This window comes from Dasypus novemcinctus, chromosome 26 (assembly GCF_030445035.2).
Source record: "Dasypus novemcinctus isolate mDasNov1 chromosome 26, mDasNov1.1.hap2, whole genome shotgun sequence".
In the NCBI taxonomy this organism is placed as follows: domain Eukaryota; kingdom Metazoa; phylum Chordata; class Mammalia; order Cingulata; family Dasypodidae; genus Dasypus; species Dasypus novemcinctus.
The window spans coordinates 41313783-41333736 of NC_080698.1; the positions used below are offsets into that span (position 1 = coordinate 41313783).

General features: G+C 42.7%; 1 protein-coding gene and 1 long non-coding RNA gene across 2 annotated transcripts in view; one reads left to right on the forward strand and one right to left on the reverse strand.

Moving 5' to 3' along the window:
* Positions 1 to 5863: 5863 nt before the first annotated feature.
* On the reverse strand, positions 5864 to 19929 carry LOC131276093 (uncharacterized). The gene is made up of 3 exons (XR_009183577.2): positions 19547 to 19929; positions 6882 to 7048; positions 5864 to 6185 (listed from the first exon to the last, which is right to left on the reverse strand). It is a non-coding gene; the product is annotated as an uncharacterized lncRNA (long non-coding RNA).
* LRRN1 (leucine rich repeat neuronal 1) overlaps positions 18391 to 19954 on the forward strand; it is a 41966-nt gene continuing 40402 nt past the window's right edge. The window contains exon 1 of the mRNA XM_004483106.4: positions 18391 to 18864. The gene's annotated coding sequence lies outside the window, so the exon portion shown is untranslated. The remainder of the gene's footprint in view (positions 18865 to 19954) is intronic.

The following is a 19954-nucleotide window of genomic DNA, read 5'->3' on the forward strand; positions in this document are numbered from 1 at the left end:
TTTAACCCTTAAAAGCTATTTCCAACAAATATTGCTTTTATGTCAAATGTTATATTTGTAAATATGGCATGTAGTGTAGTTTACTCATTTCTTAAGTGAACCATGATAATATAAATTCAAGGGCTAGGGTGACAGCTTGGTTGTATATTACACTGCAGAGTTTGCCATTATCCTCTTTACATTAAAAAATAATGAAAATCTTCTCATTTGCAGTTTCTTAAAAGCAGAGCATCACGTGGTCACATGACAGTATGAAGCCACAGCTCATAAATAGTAAATGCAAACAGGATTTTCTTACCTTTCTGAATATGTACAACTGAAAGCTTTCTGGTACTCCAGGGAACCAAAGTTCTGTGCAAAAAGGTTTGAAGTTCAGGGAAGGAAAAAAAACAAAACCTCTGAGGAGTGAGATAGATCAAAGATCAAGGGTTTGTTTCTCTCTCTTTCCCTTGGAAGTCTATCAGTTGTTCTACAGTTATAATAGCTTTTAGAATGGAAAATTCCAAGTGCCTATAGCACACCTCAAATTGCTCACTTTTATGAGTAAGCGCAAATGTTCCCTTTTTCAAGAGTCAGTTTGGGAAGCCATGGTTATTAAGGTTAACATAGTACTTAAAGACAGCAGGCTATGTAAAGGGGGAATACAGGATAGAGGCCAAGATCAAATCAACAACCAATCATGTTGAACGCCTTCTATGCAAAAACAAGCATGCCTGCCTCTTCCTGAGCGTCTACTCCAGCCCAGTTTTTCTGAACAACAATGCCAATTCTTAGGCCACACTCCAAGGAAGATTTTTATCTCAGCTTACCAGATGAGAAAAAAATGAGAATCCAAAAGGTACTGTGGCTTACCCAAAGCCACGTAGAAAGCAAGTGAAGGAGCCGGGATTCCGACCCAGATTTGTCTGACAGACAAAACTGTAGGTCAGTTTTCAAGGCCCTGGTTAAATAACAATCACATAAATGAATAACAGTATAGTATTAATTGTCAGTGGAGTGATATAATTTGGAAGTGTTGTAAATATGCAGAGAACTCAGTGTGTGGGCTGGAGGTCTTTATGTTTTATTCTGAATGCTCTTTGAGAAGGAATTTGGCAGAGTTGAATTATAATAAGAATGGCCAGTTATAGAACATTTATAATTTTCTAAATCTTGATAGAAGATGGAACAATCTATCTCTGCCTTCAGGTTGCTCATTGCCTAGTAGGTGAGAAAGATAAGTAAAGATAAGTAAATTGATGTGATAAGATAATAACAGGTAACAGTGCACTGGGCATTTATTCCATTCCTGGCTTTATTCTAAGGGTGTAACATGCATTAATGCATTGATCCTCACATCAGCCCTATGAGGGAGGTGCTATTTTAAATCTCCATTATAAAGATGAAGAAACTGAGGCACAGAGAGGTAAATTAGCCTAAAGCAACACAGCCAGTTGTTAAATACTAGAGCTAGGATTTCAATCCAGGCAGTCTGGCTCCAGAATCACACTCTTACCTGTCAAACTATAGTGTCTTCCCAATAGAATATGGAAAAATAGAAGTAAGCACAGATGTCTCAGGAGAAGCATGTAAGCAGCCTGTGGATTAGACAGGGAATGTTTCATAGAACAAACAATAACCAAGCAAAACCTAGACAGAGTGAGTTTACAACAAATTCAAAGATTTAGGGAAAATGTGTATAGTAATCTTACTCATCTCCTGAGATTATAATATGGATTAAATGTGTTAAATTAGGTAAAGCTTTTAACGCAGTGCCTAACAATTAGTGAGCTCTCGTACACTGGAGTTTTCTTCATCACCAGCACCCTCCCAAGGCTGACCACCTAGACTGCTGTTAGAGGGAATTCAAGCACTGGCTGGGATGGGAAGAGGGTAAAGTTGACCATGTCTGCCCAAACCGGAATGGCTAACAAAAGCACCCGGAAAGTAGTTAGTTTTTAAATGCAGATTATGGAGCCCCACACCAAACTAATGAATAAGAACCTGTGAGGGATGGAAAGCAGGCATTTGCATTTTTTAAAAAGCAGTCCAGGGATGAAATTTGGGAAAGGCCAAAAGAAGTGGAAAAGAGAGAGGCAGAAATACAGGGGTGCATTAAAGGCAGAGCAAGTGACATTCTGAAACAGTTATTCCAGCATGGGCTGGTTTGATGCTGCCTAAAACCCAAGTCATCAATCCTTATGAAAACCACATGCGAAAATCCATACTGTCATGTGCACCCCAAAACTGAGTTTCAACCCATAGCTGGTACTCAGTCCATCCCTGAGCCCGATGCATCTCATCCCACACACTTGAACCTGTCACCTGCCTTGAATCTTATACTGTCTCTGAGCCTCATGCTGTTGGCCAGTGTGGCCCAGGGAAAGGGTGCAAGTGAGCTCAGGGATAGCGCATGTTCAGGCATATCTGATATGTGCAATTCTTAGTAATTAAATATAGGATTTTTACATGTGACAGAGAAAAAATACTTTACGTACAATTATTCCCACCTGATCTTCCTCAGTTCTCTAATGAGAATTCTGTCTTTGATAGCTGGTTCCTGGGATTTTGTAATGGAGACTCTGGCCAGGGGTTAGAGAGAGGTAGTTTAAAAAAAAAGTGATTTTTTTTCCATGAAGGAGAAGAAACGATGATGGAATAAAAGGGGAGAAGGGACTGAAAGTGAGGAATTGCTTAAGTGATAGAAAAAAAATTGGAGGGAGTGTTAATAGCAAGAAGAGAGAAAACTTTAAGGGCAGCTATTGGTATAGGAGATATTGCAAATGTGAGAGAGAACTAGGGAAAGACGATTTTAATAACCGTTGATAGGAGTTTCAGGTTATATTTGTCTTGACATTATTCAAGAGATTCCAATAAAGATGGGAACTGTCTAAATTACTCTTGATTGCTGGACTATATTTATTTCTTTTAAAGCAACACTGAGCAAGGACTGGTCTATATGGAGTACCAGCTTTTATTTGGGTTATGTACGTTTTGACATAGCCATTTTGCTGAAGTCAGATCTAAATGACTAGCTTAGAAATTCCATGATCCCAGGCACCTGGGTGGGTTCCTTCCTCAAGCTTCAATCCAGGCCTTGGAAAGTCTGAGCATAAATTCCAACAAACATACTTCCACAAGGAAAAGGGTAGTTCAACTTTGCTATTGCAATTAAATTGCCTAAAAACACAGGTCATCACATATATTCCTGTTCAATTCTAAATTTAAATGGAAACCTAGATTTTAGTACCATCTCTTTACTTTTTAAATGTTAACTCTTCAATTTCAATGTATATGATAAAATACCTGGATTCATGTTAACTATGTTCTGGGGAAAACTGAAAATAATATTAATTCTCTAAGACTTTAACAGACTACATGGATATTTCTTAGTTGATAATTAAGCTGCTATGAGAATAAGGCAGAACTGGGTTCAAATCCTGACTAAGTTATTAACTGCAAGACTTTGGGCAAGTTGCTTTATTCCTCTAAGCCTCAGCTCTTGTAAAGTAAAGCAGGATAACAATATCTGCCTCATGAGATTTGAGGGATGAATAATAAGTTGATTTTTGTAAAGTCTTTGGCACATGGCATATGCAAAACAGAGCTTTGAAAAACACATTTTGGGAAGCAGATGTGGCTCAATCAGTTGGGTGCCTGCCTACCACATAGGAGGTCCTGGGTTCAGGTCCCAGTGCTTATTAAGAAGACAACAGACACGACACCTGCTGCAACAAGTTAGATGCCTCACCTGCCCCAATGAGCAGACACCGAAACAAACAGTTGTCACCAGCCCACAGATGCTGCAGCCCATGGGAAGCGGAAGTGGCTCAGGCTGTTGAGCATTTGCTTCCCACGTGGGAGGTTCCAGGTTCAGTTCCCAGTGCCTCCTGAAGAAGGCAAGCTAACGGACAAGAGAACCCTCTGGGGGAGGGCAGGGGGTAAGTAATAAATATATAAAGTAAATAAATAAGTCTTTTTAAAAAACACGTTTTGCATAAACATTGATAAAGAGGGCACACAAACTTTGGGAAAAAATTTAAAATGTTGAAAATGTGTCAGACTTGTCAAAGTACCTTAGCTCACCTACCAGCAGTTGAAAAACGTAACTTACTATTCTATTTATTAGGAAAAAAATGTAAAACTTTTTCCGTTAAGAGAACAAAAACAAAGATTAAGAGCTCAACAGTTGCTCATCTTGTGGCAAGCCAACTCTGTTCTTCCCTCCCCCAACCCCCACCCAAACATACAAATCATGTTCTGCCTATGCTAATGTGGGGTGCCCTGCTAATAAGGTGGTCTCATCCAGGTGAATCAAAGGTAAATTAGTTAACCTCCGTTTCTGTGTGGGTCACAGGTTCTGCCTGAATTCTAGCTTTCCCAACTGTAGGAAAGGCAAATCTGAACAAATTTACTAGCAGCATCTTCACTTCATCACAACTAGAGCGGAATCAATTGCTCCATTCATTTCACTTTAAAAAAATACACCTGAAGTATACATCATGTACTTCCCCTATTCCACCCTAAGGAATAGAGTGGAAACCATTTCCAGTTTTTATGTGTAAATATTACAGATTTCATGTACATAATTAATAACTGATGAGAAAATGGCCCATTGTTTCATTTGTTAATAGGGCTAGTTCCTGTACATGGTTTAGTCATGACATTTCTACTTGTTCTGGGGTTACCATGTTGGCTTGATACAGGCAGCAGGTAAAGAGGTGGCATTTTGCTGAGTCCATGAGGAATAGAGGCTCCATCTAGATAATTCCAAAAGTTACTCAGGAGCCACCAATCCAGTAATTGAGCACATGCATTTCTCTTGCCAGGACACAGAGAAGGGAAGTTTCTATGACATGGAAATGATGCACTGGATCTAAGTTCAAAGCATCAACAGAGACCACTCTAAACTCATTCTGAGAAACTCCCAGAGAAATAGCTTTAGTCACCTTAAATTAGCAATGCAGCCCAGGAGGTTTTATTCTCCTTACCTGTCCCAGGTCACGTGTAGCTGAATATACTAAAACTTTCCACTGTGCATTGAGAACCAAAGCCCCTCACCAAAATCATATGCATTAGACATTTGTAACTCATGTGTCTTCATCTATCAGTTACAGTAAGTAAGCTGAGCCATTCTGGTTACAGATTCTTGCAATCTATACCAATAGTTCTTTTACCTGAAGTCTCAAGTTACGGAAACCCCCTACATATCAGTAAATACACCTAAATTGAGTGAGCCCTGCTTAGTAGAGCAGAATTTACAAATTGGCAGCCCATGAGCAGGATATAACTCAAAGACATGTAAGAGTTGTTATATAGCACTTTTTAAAATATTTGAATTAATTACAATCGTAACATTTTAAAATGGAATTTTTTGCATTAAATTCTGAATTCCCAGCTTCTCTTGAAATATCAGAAGACCTGATAAAACTAGATGCACATTCTCGCAAGAAAATAATCTAATAGAACTGAATAGTAGCTGCCTACTTTAAACAGGGCACACAATCTCCAATTGGTGCTGTCCCCACGGGGCCACTTTACTCACCTGCCTGCCCCCTGCAGACATCCTGTATCAGAATAAAGATTCTGGCTGAACCCTGAACCAAACCAGAAGAGCAGCAGCCTCCTTAGAGAACTCTCACTTAATATTTACATCTGTCTTGGTGTGCTACTTATTAAATTTGTATCTCTCATAGCACAGTGCCTTCACAGAATAGGTGCCACTTATTGAATAACAAATTATTTAATTTATGCTCCCCTAAAACTTCTCCTCCTTTGTTTCAAACACAATACCTCTTTTAATGTGGCTTGATGTCACATGAGCTGCTTCAGCAATTGTAAACATTCAGTGGATCCCCCTTCCCCCACCCTAAAAATAAAATACCTGGAATAACCTCTTATAATCCATGGCACAAACTCAGAAACATCCTCCAAGCATCGGAAGGGGCTGGTTCTAGTTGTGTGGTTTCAGTAGCTCCCTCCAGCCTTCTTTGGGGGAGGAGGGCAATCAGCCGGTAAGGAATCGGCAGGTAAGGAACCATCTCTTGGAATCTCTTGTGCCTTTAGCAGTAAGAGCACCTGGCTCAGCTGATTCAATGGCCAGGACAAGAGACCTAACACGGAGACTAACGCAGTCATTGCAGGACAACATCTGTCAAGGAGGCAGGCTGAGTGGTGAGCTTCAAGATAGTGGCAGAAACTTCTGGCTGTGGAGAAGGTGGAGGGAGGCAGGAAAAGGAGAGTTAGGGAAATAATACAGGGAAAGGCAAGCGAGCTGCTAAGGGTGACATTTTCTCTCCTGATATATTTATAAAGAAAGCCTATCAGTTTCGTGAATGAGCACTGACCAACCTATTATCTCAAGAGAGAATTAGAAATAACAGAGCAGTTTCTCTCCCTTTGGACGACATGGGCTCTAGGTGGTTGGCTTGCTTCTGCTTATAAACTCCAGGGCCCACACTGTCGGCTTTGACACTTCAACTGTGTTTTCTCAGGCTCTTGGGCACAGAAGAATTTCTGACTACTTAGCACGGCAAGATGTACATCTGTCCTTGTCTCTGCCATCTTTCACTGTCATTGGATTTACACATTCCAAGGAAACTACAGAGATAAAAGGATTAAAATGCAATAATTTAGGTAATGGGGTTTCAAAATGATGTGATCTGGGCTGGCCCTTTTTTTCTGTATCAGAGTAACTTGCATGGAGATAATAAAATTCTCTGGCTTAAAGTGCATACAAAAAATAAACTAAATATTTGCCATGTTTTATTGTTTGATTGCCAGGGCACTACAAAAACCCATCCCAGCCGTTTGTGTCTCCCAAGTCTGATAGTGCTAAATTCTAGAAGTCTCTAGGAGATACTCAAGACATAAAAGATCACCCCTGTGCTTGTGGAGCTCACCGTTTGATTAATAGCTTGGAACACTCCCAATTGAAGCACTTAAACAGCATTTCCAGGGCTATTATTATTTACTTTCAAAAAGCACTAATGGGGGAGTGCATGTAGCTCAGTGGTTGAGTGCCTGCTTCACATATACAAGGTTCCATGGTTGTTTTTCTTGGTACCTCCTTGAAAAAAAAACATAATTGATAGGTTAATGCAAGCATATGCATATGAAACTTCTTGTTTCAAAGCCAGGGTAGTTTGTTTTATTATTCAAAAAGAGAGACTTAAAAGATGATTGCACTTTCTCTGTATCCCAGGCCCTTGTACACCTACTATCTCATTTAACCTGTTTCAATTACCAGGGAATAGGTATTCCTGCTTCTACTGAGGAGAAATCCAGGTTCAGAAAGGTAATCAATTTGGCAAGAGTCATCCCAATAGCAATAGTCTGAGCTACTCTCTTGGATCCCAGTCCAGACCTCTTAGCACATCACGGCTGCATTCCAGCTTGGTGCTTTTCATTTCAAATGCAGGACCCAACATTCCTTAACAGTGCAGAGGCTGCTCCGAAAGGAGATGTAAGTAAGGTCTGTGAGTGTGACCAAGGCATCCCAGTTTAACCAGAGCCTTCTCCATTTTGGCAACAAAAGTCCCAGACTTGGACAGCTGATCCTCCTATTCGTGGTTTCTCCCATGTACAAGGCCATAGTCAATCCTAATACCTGCTTCATTAACATCATTCCCTTATATCTCTACCACAACCCACATAGATCCTCAAGGGCCCAGCTAAAGCTCAGAGCCCAAAGCAATCCCTGGAATGTAATAGAAACTCTACAAATATTTGCTGAATTAATGTCCATGTTTGTCTAGGCTCCTGCTTCATGGGCCAGCGTGCTTGCTAAAGTCAGTGGATTTACACATGCCAAGGATGTAAATGTAGGAGATGCTTGCTAATGTTTACTGAATTGGACCTAGATGAAATCAGTCCATAAAAACAACAAGGATGATCTTAAAGAGTTAAAGAAAAGTCAAAGGGAGAGGGGCAATCCATCTCCATGCCTCGGTTAGGATGGAGAACTGAGAGTTGGTTGCAGGTTTATGACTATCACATCTCTCTCCTTTATGTATCTAGTTTATGATTCATATGAGTGTTGGAGCCACTTTTATTTCCTCATCAGCAGTCTCCCCAAATCGCTGCTCAGCTGCCAACACGGTTTGGTTCCCCAAGGACCCAAGGTCAGGGTAGGTGCCCCAATGATTGTACTAGACAACATTTATATGTCCCAGATACTGTGCTGGTAATTTAACATACATTAGCCAATATAATCCTTACAACAATGAAGTTACTAATAGTACACCCATCTTATAGATAAGTTAACTAAAGCTTCTAAAAGCCAAGGGATTTGCTCAAGATCTCAGAACCAGTAGGAGATCAAGCTGGGATCGAACAGAGTCAAGCTCATAGCACAATGACATACTGCACCCCAAGTTAGCATGGATAAGCATGTCTAATTATATAGGACCTCGCTGATTTCTGATGTCTTTGGGGTGCTTTGATGATAGCTTGAATAGTTACTTTCTGATAACTGAGAGACAATGGAGAGCAAAAAATATGTACAAATCTCTATAGAATTTAGGGTAGCTTAAGTTTGCCTTGCTCTTTTCTTTTGTTTTTTGGAGGTTTGTACTTGGTATTTTTACATCTTAATCTGTACCAAACAGTGTAAGCATTTTTCTATAACTGTATCTGCAAGTGCTCTTAACTTAAAAATGCTTCCCTTGAAAGGGCCAAAATATACCCTTCTGAAAAGAAATCCCATATAGCCTCTTTGTCAAATGTTCTCCCTCCTTTTTTCCCTTACCCTCCTGTTCCTTTCCTTTTGTGCGAATTGAATGTTCGTGTTCTGATATACCTGAGGAATTCAAACAAAATGTAAATGCAGATGAAGTCATACTCCTTGGGTATAATCTCAACTACTGATAATTACAGAGAATATATTGGAACTAGCAAAGTCCTATAGGAAAATACTCCTTGGAACACTGCTATTTTAATTCAAACTTGGAGATGCCTAGAATCAAGGAATTTTAGAACTCGAAAGAACCTTAAGGGCAATCTAGTTTGGTGGTTTTCTAACTCTAATCTACAGAGCAGGGCGCAGAGGGTGATTAGCCAACAAGTCCCCACCATCACCAAGGAAGAGTGATGGGCAAAGTCGACCAGGTGCTCCTGCTGCAGCCATCTTCAGTGAGTACACATGGTGGATATCGTGAACAGGCTCCCCAGCACCCACTGCACCCCTTACTAGCCGACTCATTTCTTTGCACAGTGACTAGGTTCTGTCAAGCAACACGGTGTGCTACATGATAGGGCAATGCAGGCCAGGGGCTCAGATCTCCTGGCAAGGTCAATGCTGGGTCATTTGGGAGGAATACATAGTGCTTTGGGTTTTCAGTCCTTAGCACAGTACATACCAAGTGATGGGCAACAGTGACAGTGGCGCTTCGAACAGAACAGTCTCACAGTGTGGCAGGGTGGTCCCCCTAGCTGCTTTCTCCTGGCTGGGCAACATCCATGCCAAGATCTCCAGTCCTTCTGGGGAGCCTGGAACCTCACGAAGAGCTTTTAGTAAACTTCCTCCTGCCTGAACCAGCTTGAGTAGATTTGGTTGTCACAAGCAAGAACCTGGACAACTCTGTCTTTATGTCTTGATGCGGTGCTTCCTTATGATTTCATTTAACCAAAGAAGATCTGAAAAGAAAAAGTGTGTATACCCCACATTCTATCAGCTGCCTTGTTTTACACATAAAGAACTTGAGATTCAGAGAAGTGAAGCTGGATTAGTGGCAAAGTTGAGCCTAGAATCCAGTTCTCACTAGTCTCATCAGAACACCTTGCAGGAAGTGATCAATATCCATCCTTGGTAAACCATATTCCATGTGACTGCTCAGCCCTTAGGATTTAACCAGGGGGCCCATGGCTGCCACTTAGTGTGTACCTGGCAAAATGCTCCAGTGCTCTAAATGGAAATTGCATTACCTTTTAAATTTCAAAAGTTTTCAAATACCCAGCTGTTGACTTTCAAATATTATTATTTTGTGAATGCCATTGTCATTCTAATAAAATGTGAGCAGTATTCCTGCTTTCAGAAAGAACTGAGAAATTGTAACAGATGACAATTTTTAACCACTATTCCAATCTGTTGGTTTTTTTTTTTTTTTTTTTTCTTTACAGTATATCTTTCAGGTTATAGTATTATGGCATAGCAAGGATCAGAGATGAGAGATTATGTCAGAGTTAGGGGAATGAGCTTGAGAATCAGACAGGTGTGCTGGGCAAGTTATCTAATCTCCTGGAGGTCTCAAGGTAAAACCTCATCTGCAAAAACAAGAGTGATAATAATACCTATGTATCTCATGGGATTTTTGTAAGAATTACATGGAATTCATGCAAAAATGTCACCATGTACCTAGACCATGTTTAATGACTGCTATTGCTATTATTATTAAAACAAACATTAAATTCCATGGAAACATGCCACAGAAAATTCCAGTCCCAGACTCTTCGCAGACTTCAGGAGCAGTCCTAGAGGGCATTGAATCAATTGCCCCGAGGTCCGTCAGACCTTGTACTCTGCCCAGGAACTGAGGGGAAAGGAGAAGGTGTGCTAGGCCCATGTCTTGATGTTAGACCCCGTCCACACTGTGCAGGCTGCCTCAGTCTGTGGAACCTCATTCTGGAAGCCCACCTTTCAGAGAGACTTCCTCTGTCCAGGCACGGTGACAAAAGCGTCTACACATCCCATAGTTTGCAAAGTGCTTCCCTGAACACTTTGATTTGATCCAGAAAGCAACTGTGTGAGGAGGCCAGTAGGCAGAAGTCTTGACTCTGCATTTTCAGGGAGCGTGTTACAGCTGAGAGACAGTGAAGGATTCCAAGACGTACAGGCGTGGCTGGTCAATGGCACTCTCATTCTTCTGACTGACTTCATGTGAGATCTGTACACTCATACAATGTGTGACTGATATATTTGGATAGCCAATGCTGAGCTCATGCATAACCACACCTTCATTCATATGGGTGGTAACTGAAGGGGGTGATTCAAGTCTGGTGTAAGGCAGTAGTAGGGTGGGGACTAAATCACCTAGAAGTTCCCATATGTCTAAAGGCACCCATCTTCAAGAGTTTTTGATGTGCCAGCCATGGTATGCTCATACTGTTATTGAGAATGTAAAATGGCATCACCATTTGGGAAAACAGTTTGGCAGTTTCTTAAAAAATTAAACATGCATTTACCATATGATCCAACCATTTCACACACAGATATAGCCCCAAGAGAAATGAAATGTATCCAGAGATGTGTACACAGATTTTCAAGCAGCTTTATATGTAACAGGCAAAAACTGGAAACACTCCAAGTATTCATGAACAGGTGAATGGATAGACAAATTGTGAAATAGCCATTCAGTGGGGTTCTACTCAGCAATAAAAGGAAATGGGCTATTAATACACAGAACAGCATTAGTGACTCTCAAAATAATTCTACCCAGTGAAAGAAAGTCTAGAAAATGCAAATTAATCTATAATTTGTGACAGGAAGCAAATGAGTTGACTGAGTTTAGGGATGGGGGCATGAAGAGTAGGAAGGAAAGATTACAAATGGGCACGAAGACCTTTTGGGGTGATGAATATGCTCATTATTTTGATTACAGTGATGGTTTCACAGGCATATAGGGAGGCCAAAATTGATTAAATTGTGCACTTTAAATATGTGCATTTTATTGTATGACAATTACACCAAAACACAACTATTCAGAAAAACACCTGAAACTACAAAACTAGCCTCAAATTCAGCCATCAATTTTATGAAATGGATGACAAGTTTTCCCCTTTAGTTCCCTAAAATTAAGTCACGTCTTGAAACATAAATAAGCTACTGATACCCAATCTCTTCTGGTTTTAGCAGGCTTAGATTATGCTGTATTATGGGGTGGCTCCATTCTCTCATCACTTTTTTCCCTCCCACTACCTTTTACTAATGAAATTTCTGTGAAACTTTCCTTTTTAGAATGTGCTAAGATATATTTGCCTTCGCCTGACAAGAAGACACCATTTACACATTAAAAGTACCCTGTGTTTTCTCTCACAGGCTCCAAATAATGTAAGTGGCATTCTTTGGTATCAGCATGATCATAAACACAAACATAGACTTGAGCACCAGTGCTCATTAACCTGTAGCCAGTTATAAGAAAGAAATGCAAACGATCCTGCACATGCTTATATTAAATTTTCAGGTTAGTACTGAAATTAAAACAAATGCATATTTCTTTTAGCTACCTAGCAGACCCTGAAGAGTACTTTTACAAACCCCTGGAAGATGTGGGGATCCCAGCTATTGTTATAATATTGTAAGAGAAAGATCCCTCATCTGAAAATCAAGAGCACCAAATTTTAGGCCTAGCTCTCCCATTAGCCAGTGACGTGACCTTGGGTAAGGGCTTAAATCCAGTCAAATTTCACACATGCTCTGAAGTACATGGAAGTGTTAGCCTTCTTGAGACTCTAGTTCATTCATCCGTAAAATGAAACGTTGAACCAGATTATCTCTAAGGTTCTTTTCAGCTCTAAAATCCTATGGTCATTGCTGAATTGAATTGCAATAATACCTTGATTCTTAGTAACTAGCATAAGTCACCATTTATGTGTCACATATATATCTGCAGCTTTTCTTTCCCCCAAGTCACAATACTCAAAATTTAAGTCCCTCTTCCAAAAGACAGCTTGAATGCAGTGCAAGGTTTGAATAGGGATACAGATTCAAGGGTACAGTGTAAATGGAATTTAAGAGAAGGAGGATTTCCACAGATGGGTGGTCTAGTAGGTGAGTACTTAGCCATGAAAATGGCATATGGGCAATGTTTTGCTCATAAAGGACTGTTAACATGCTCAGTGATAAAAAGTATGAGAGTCACCATTATAAAAATAAAATCAAGTACAGGCAAAATGAAGAAAACTCTGACAGAGAAAGTTGTTAGATGTAATGCAGGAAAAAGAAATTGCGAGTTTCAGTGCCTCTGTAAAATGTGTATAAAACAGTTTTGCCTACCCTATCTGCTAATCTTTCTTTCGTACCCTGGGAGGCCCCAAGGCCTAAAAGTAAGTGTGGATATTAAAATTTATGATAATGGGGGCACTGAATTCCATTGCAGCAGTCTCTATTTCCTTAGGAGGGACTATTCTGAACTTCCTTAAAGTTTTATGATTATCAAAAGGAGGAGGATGTTAAGAGTTCCAGCTGCTGATGGGAGCAGTTGACAGTCCTTCTCTCCCTCCTAGAAATTCCTGAGAACTCTGGGAAGGTAATGTGGCGATGGCAATCAGGTTAGTGACCAACCAAGAACAGTTTTAAAAGAAAACAAGATGTCGAAAGCCCTTATACATGTTTTGTTTGCTATAATAATGGCCTCTTGCTACGTCATCCTGAATCCAGCCATTTCATCTCTCCTACCTTACCAGAGCTGTTTGTAAGATAATAGCCAAGAAAAGGAGAAATGATTACATTTCTATTATATGTTGCTTTATTCCTAAAACAGATTGCTATGTGTTGCAAAATGTTTTCCTCTACCCTTTGGATATATACTCGGTCTACATTCTCCAGCCTCCCTTGCTATTATTAGATGTAGCTATGTAACTGAGGTCTCACCAACTGAACATAGGTGAAGATGATTAAGCCATGTCTTGGCCTAACCCCAAATTTTTCTCCATTTCATCTTCCATTCTCTCTCTCCCCATTCACGGTCTAAAAGGAAAGGAGTTCGTGGACATGAAGGACAAGTTGCTTAAGGTGGAAGGAGCCAGGGCCCTGAAGAACCAGCCTAAGACTGCCCCGCCAGGAATACACTCCGTTAATATGGGTGCAAACTAAACACGCCTTATGATAAGCAACTAAGATCCTTTAGTCTATTTGTTTCAGCAGCTGGCATTATATTAACATAAATATTAAATGCCTTAATATTTATTGAATGTTTGCTATATGTTAGGCACATACACATCTCTTGAATCCTCACAAAAACTCCAATATACTATTACAGACACAGAAACTTTATGTAGTTTGCTCAAATTCACACAGCTAACTTGAGCTGGAATATAAATCCAGGCAAATCAAGATCCTTGGCTTTAACCATTATACTGCACTGCCTCTCTCAATACCTGAAACATTTTTAAGTGTAGTACCAGGCAAAAAGTAAGTACTTTACTAATGTTAGCTATTATTATACAGATTAAAGTGAAATCAGAACAGAGTATGTAGTTGAAATCAAAGTTAACATGATTCTAAAATCCCCTTATCAACTAAAATCTTTACAATATAATAGCAAAGTAACCCAAATTAACTTACATTTTTCAGTAATGCCTAGCTGTCGAAAGATATATAGTAATGAAAATAGAAAAAGTTGAATATGGCAAATTGGTAATACAAACAGTGGTTTATTTATCTATAGTTCAATAACCAAAATGGGTAATTCTAATCAAATATGCTATTATAATATGTTATAGCATATAATCTATAAAAACCTTATTTCTCATCAATAGGTTAACAGAATTATATAGCCATTAGGCATTAGAGTTTCAAAGTCTAATAATATGAAGAAAATGGTCATGATAAAATGTGATCCAATTACATAAAAACATTCACTTATTAATTTATTCAATTCATCCCTTCACAAATGTTTACCAAGTACCAGTTAAGTGCTAGGCACTGTGCTAGGAGCTAGTGATATGATCTCTGCCCTCAAAGAGCTCATGGTCTAGCTTTTTCGGTCTAGACTTTCTTAATGGACTGATAGACACCCCTCCTATGGCTTGGTATACTTATCCATAAAATAAGGAGGTCAGATTAGATAATTATCAAGATTCTCCACAGCAATTAAATTCTACAAATAGAAATAGGATCCACCATCCCATCAGGCATATGGAAGTAGCCTGCATCTGGCATATCTGTAGCTCAGCTAAAATTGTGACAGTTCCATGAACCCACTAATGTTAGTTCCATACAGAGGGACCAACCATCTTAGTTCCAAGCTGAATTGTTATACTAAAATGCTAAACTTAATTTTAATTACAGAAACCTCAATTAATGCATGTTCTCTTATGCTGGAATAATTTCATATGCAGTACAAAGCCGGAAGAAAAAGAAATGTGCATGTGCGGTAAGCCCACTCAATTGTCGAAGATTTTTAGAGAACAACCCTATTTGGTATGAAAGTTAACAATGATCACAACTGTCACATAATTATAAGCTGTTTATCTTCAACCATAAGAGCTTGGTGGTGGTGGTTTTAAAACCACAATATTAATTCAGAGATTGGAAAGAACACTGACTACCAGCAGTCTATTATTTCAGTTAGACATATTTTCAACTTTTAAAATTGTGGTTTTAAAGGGCACATTGCAATTTTGTTCTTAAAATACAGATGTTCTTTTAAAGAGTATTTAAATATCATGACTCTCTAAAGTTTCTTCTTTCTTTTATTCCTTCCTTTACCACATAGATCAGTACAATTAGGTTAATACCACTTCCAGTGTTTCTTCAAACTGAAGCTAAAGAACCTCAAGGGGAATGTGGGAGAACCCAGACAGGTTTGTAGTGTCTCAACTCAGCCAACTCTAGGGGTGGGAACTCCTCTCTACATCAACAGTAAGTCCTGGCTCTCCTGGAAACTGTTGGGCTCTTCTTTCCACTTCCATTCTCCCACAAAACCTCCAAGGTCTTCTGTAATGCCCTAAATGAATAAATATTAAAATAAGGTCCTCTTTATTTATGAGCTAATATGTCCAGGAACCCAGGATGGGGTGAGCCTACTGGAAATAATCCAGATGGATTTGAGGACTAAGGATCCTAAGCAAGAAAAAAGTGAATTTGGTTTAATGATGGTGATCCATTCATTGACTGAGTATTTCCTCTTCATTCACCCCAGGTATAGGGAGCTTTTCAGTATTGGCTGATAAAAGAATCCCAAACCCCCTTGCAGAGTTATAAAATGGCAATTCTCAAAATTTAGACAAATTAATCACTTAGGCAATTCATCAGATTTCCAATAACTGCACCAATTTCAGTCTCCTTTGTAATTGTTATGCCTGCATTTATTCTCTTCTGCATCACAGCACTCTTTCCAACACAGCAATCCCTGCCTTCCTCCCAAATCCCCTTTCCCATCCCTGAAAAGAAAACCACATTTCTTCCTAACGAGAATACTTCCGTCTGGAGACAAATAAATGCAATGGTCAAGTAGAAAGAGGCAGAGCCACGATTCTCACTTTTGCTTTGGGGAAGAGGCAAATTAGTTTAAGTAAATGATATGCTGACTTAAAAAAAAATGAATTGAACAGCAGGGAGATAGAGTCTATTTCCCTCACGGTTGCAGCTGGTGCCTGTGAGATATTCTGCCACAGCTATCAGTTCTCTGGAATAGTCATCCCACCTGACTGACCTGATGTCTCGCTTTAGTCTTCAGTATCTGGTCTTTACATTTGCTCAACGCTCACTATGTGCCAAGCACTGTTCTAAGCATTTTGCATGCTCACTCTCACTTAACCAGCACAACCCTTAGAGAGAGAGATACTGTTATCAATTTCACTATATGGCCAAGGAAACTAAGGCTTATAGATGTAAACTGACTTGCCCACAGGGACACAGCTCGGAAATTGCAGTGCTGGGATTTAAAGCAGTGTCTGCCTGGTTTCAAAGCTCATACTCTTTCAATAATACAATGGTGCCTGGCAACTTCTGCTTATTTGGACATCACACGGTTCTTACGAAGTTTCTCTGAGAACCTTGAGGCTGTCATAGATCTTACCTCCTGGGAGGATGAATTCCCCATTACCATTGATTGCCTCAACTGCCACCCCACCTTCCAGGACCTATCTCTGCAAAGTCCCAATGTGTAGTATCCTGCATCATTTTCCTTCTGTTCCTAGAGAGACAGACTGGAAAACCTAAAGGAGGAGACGCTAAGAAACCTGTGTTCTATTTTTCTCTGATCATTTGAATTCCGGTTTTCCCCCAGAGGCCCACCATCTTTCTGACAAATTGCCTGCTACATACAATCAGCAAAAGAAAGAGGCAGAGGCATGCAGTGAATCTTGGGAAAGGTTCTAGACTCAACTTCATTTGAAAGTTCTTAAATTTTTTATTCATGTGTAGGCAGTACCCATCACCACCTCACCACCCCAAGGCCTTCTTGTACTGCTATCCCTCTAGTCTCCACCTCCTCCTACCCTGAATCCTAGTATTTTCTTTCTTTTGAGCCTTCCAAGTCATACTGCAACCCACTGCTATCTACATGATGGTTTCAGGATAACATTTAAGTAGACAGTAGGAAGGTCAACTATTTTATGAGACACCTATGAAAGACACCAAGAAATGCTATAGGAATCAAGAATACACATTGTTATTAAATTTAACCTGTGTCTTCAAGGAATTTTAAAAGCTGATTCCGTAAAATGCATCCTTCCAAATTCCCCAGAAGTTCTAAGCTTGGGCGTCATGACAAAATGTTACCACAGTCTCTTGCCGGAATTTGTTCTGTGCTGAAGGGCTAATGGTGTACTAGCACTCATCTTAAAACCGATCCCCCCATAACAAGTAACAGGGGCTTCTCTTGAGTCCAGTAGGCGGGCCGCTTTGGAGGTTGAGGCTCTCCTCCGGTTCACGTGCTGTTCGCAAAGGCCGGTTTCCACCTCCTCCTCCTCCCACCCTCGCTCTTAGAGCCCTGCATTTCAAACAGACTGCACTTCCAATCCCCCGCATATCTGAAAACAACTTTCACAGCTAACAAATCAGAAAGTTGTAATTACAAAGTTTCAGAAACGCTTTCCGAACGCCTCCTTAAATCGGACGTGGCTTCGCCATTCATTTAAGCGTCTGAATAGACATCCCGTGGCAAGGGCGCGGACCGGTTTCCAGCCACGCGTGGAAGCACACCCTGGCGTACACACACAGTTCAAAGAATCATGATGTCTTTTAAGACGAAGGGGCAGATTTCATACTGAGGCTTGGCTCTCTCCGGGCTTGAATCCGTCTGTTTCTCAACCTCGGAGCCGAGCTCTACACTGCGCAGAGATCTGGCCCCATTGTGCCTGGCTGCCTCCTAGCACGGGCTCTCTCTTTTTGGTTTATCTTTTGCAATGAAACGGCAGTGTGCCTCGCCTTCCTAACCCAGCCGCAGCTCGTCGTCCTCCAGACGAAGAGCGGCAGCCCGCTGCTCTCTGCAGCAGCAGCAGCGACGGCGGCGGCGGCGCAGGACTGCCGGGCCACCCGAGACCCGTGGCGCTGCGCCTTTGTTGGGCGGGCTACAGATGGTGCCCCAGCACCCGGCTGGGCCAAGAGCGGGTGTGGGGGGACTGGAGGTCGGGAGGGGGAGGCCGCGAAGGGGGTCCGGGCGGGCGGGGAAGAAATCCGGGAGCAGCCAATCGGCGCGCAGCCCATCAGCTGACCGCTTTTGCTTACACCAGGTGCACGCCGGCTGCGGGGAGCACAAAGCGGGGCGCGCGGAGGGCGCCGGCAGCGAGCGGGGGAGCGAGGCGAGGCCCGAGCGCCCGCGGCTGCAGCGCCCGCGGGGCTGGGAGAGGGTCCGGCGGCGCCAGCTCAGATAGCGGCATCCTCCGGGCGGCGTCCCTTGACGCCCGGGGCGCTTCCTCGGGATCTGGCCGCTTGCTGCCCCGCCCTTTGCACCCCACTTCTCCTAACCTTCTCCCCCAAACTGCCGGCTGTTCCCGGGCCCCGAGAGCCGGCTGGAGCCCAACCCCGCGCAGCAGCTGTTGCTCGTGTAGCTGCCTCGCCTCCCCTCTTTAGTGTCCTGCTGGGGTCCCCCAAGGAGCGAGTGCGCGCTGCGGTCTAGGAGGGAGGCTCCGCTCTGTCGACCCTCCTCCTGCTGCTGCTGCCACCGCCGCGGGTGCCCGGTGGGTGCGCACCCGGACACCCCCGCCAGCCCGGCCTCCGGGGTAAGTGCACTTGCCGAGCCGGGCCGCGGCGGGGGAACGTGGGCTGTAATAGCAAGGGGAAGTCGAGGCAAACTTGGCGACGTGGCAGGCTGGAGAGGGTCTGGGGAATCGCCGGATGAGATCCTGGGCCTGTGGGCGACTAGGGGGGCGCGGCTCACGCGACTGGAGAAAAGGTCGAAGTAGAGGAAACCAGGAAACGGGAATCCCTCGTCCTCCCCCCTCCCCCCCAAGAAAAAAAACAATGGGGAAAGCAATAGTTTCGAAAGAGGGCCAGACGGAAGAGGGCAGAAGGCAGGAGCAGGAGCCGAGCCTCCGGGATTTCGGGGACCGAAGAGGGAGGAGGGTGTGGTGGCCGAGGACAGGGAGGAAGAAGGGCTGCTGGGACGTGAACTGGGAAGGGGAACCCTGGCCGGGAAAAGCGCAGAAGGGAGGGAGCCCTGGGAGTTGGAAAGAGGGCCAAGGGAAGGCAATGGAGGGTGGCAGGTGGTGGGGAGAGAAAAGAGGAAGGAGGTCTTGACAGTGGCCTTGTCGGTAAAAGAAAGGGACAAGAGGCGTAGTTAGCAAAGCATTGAGCGTATCCAAGTCAGAAGATTCCGAAGAATCTACTCAGCTAGGCGGGGGGATAAGCCTCAACCTTTACGTTTTGAGCCCAGAAGGGGTGGCAGCCCCCAAGGAGGCTTACCCGGGATGCTGAAAGGTCGGGGAAGTCTCAAGTCCCTCGGAACCGAGCCCACGCTGGGGTTCCCGGCTCGGCCGGGGTCGGGAGCGAGGGAAAGTTTGCCAGTGTCCTTTGTGCTGCGTGGGGAAGCGTGTGGGCAGCCGTGCACCCGGCGCTTGCGAGGTGGCCGCCGCGGCCGCCGCCTGCCGAGGGAGTCCGGGATGGTGGAAAGGTCCAGCCCGCCGTCCGGGAGGCGCGCTGCGCACACCCACACCCGAGGTGGGAAAGTCTGTCCCGTCCCGGGACGTTTCCAAGGCAGCGGGTTTGGATAAGCCGACTGGGAGATTAGGTGGAGGTGCTTGTTCCAGGAGAGCGGCACTGTCTGCAGTGTCCATCGCTGGAGCGGCAGCGCCTAGAACAGTGCCTGGAGCC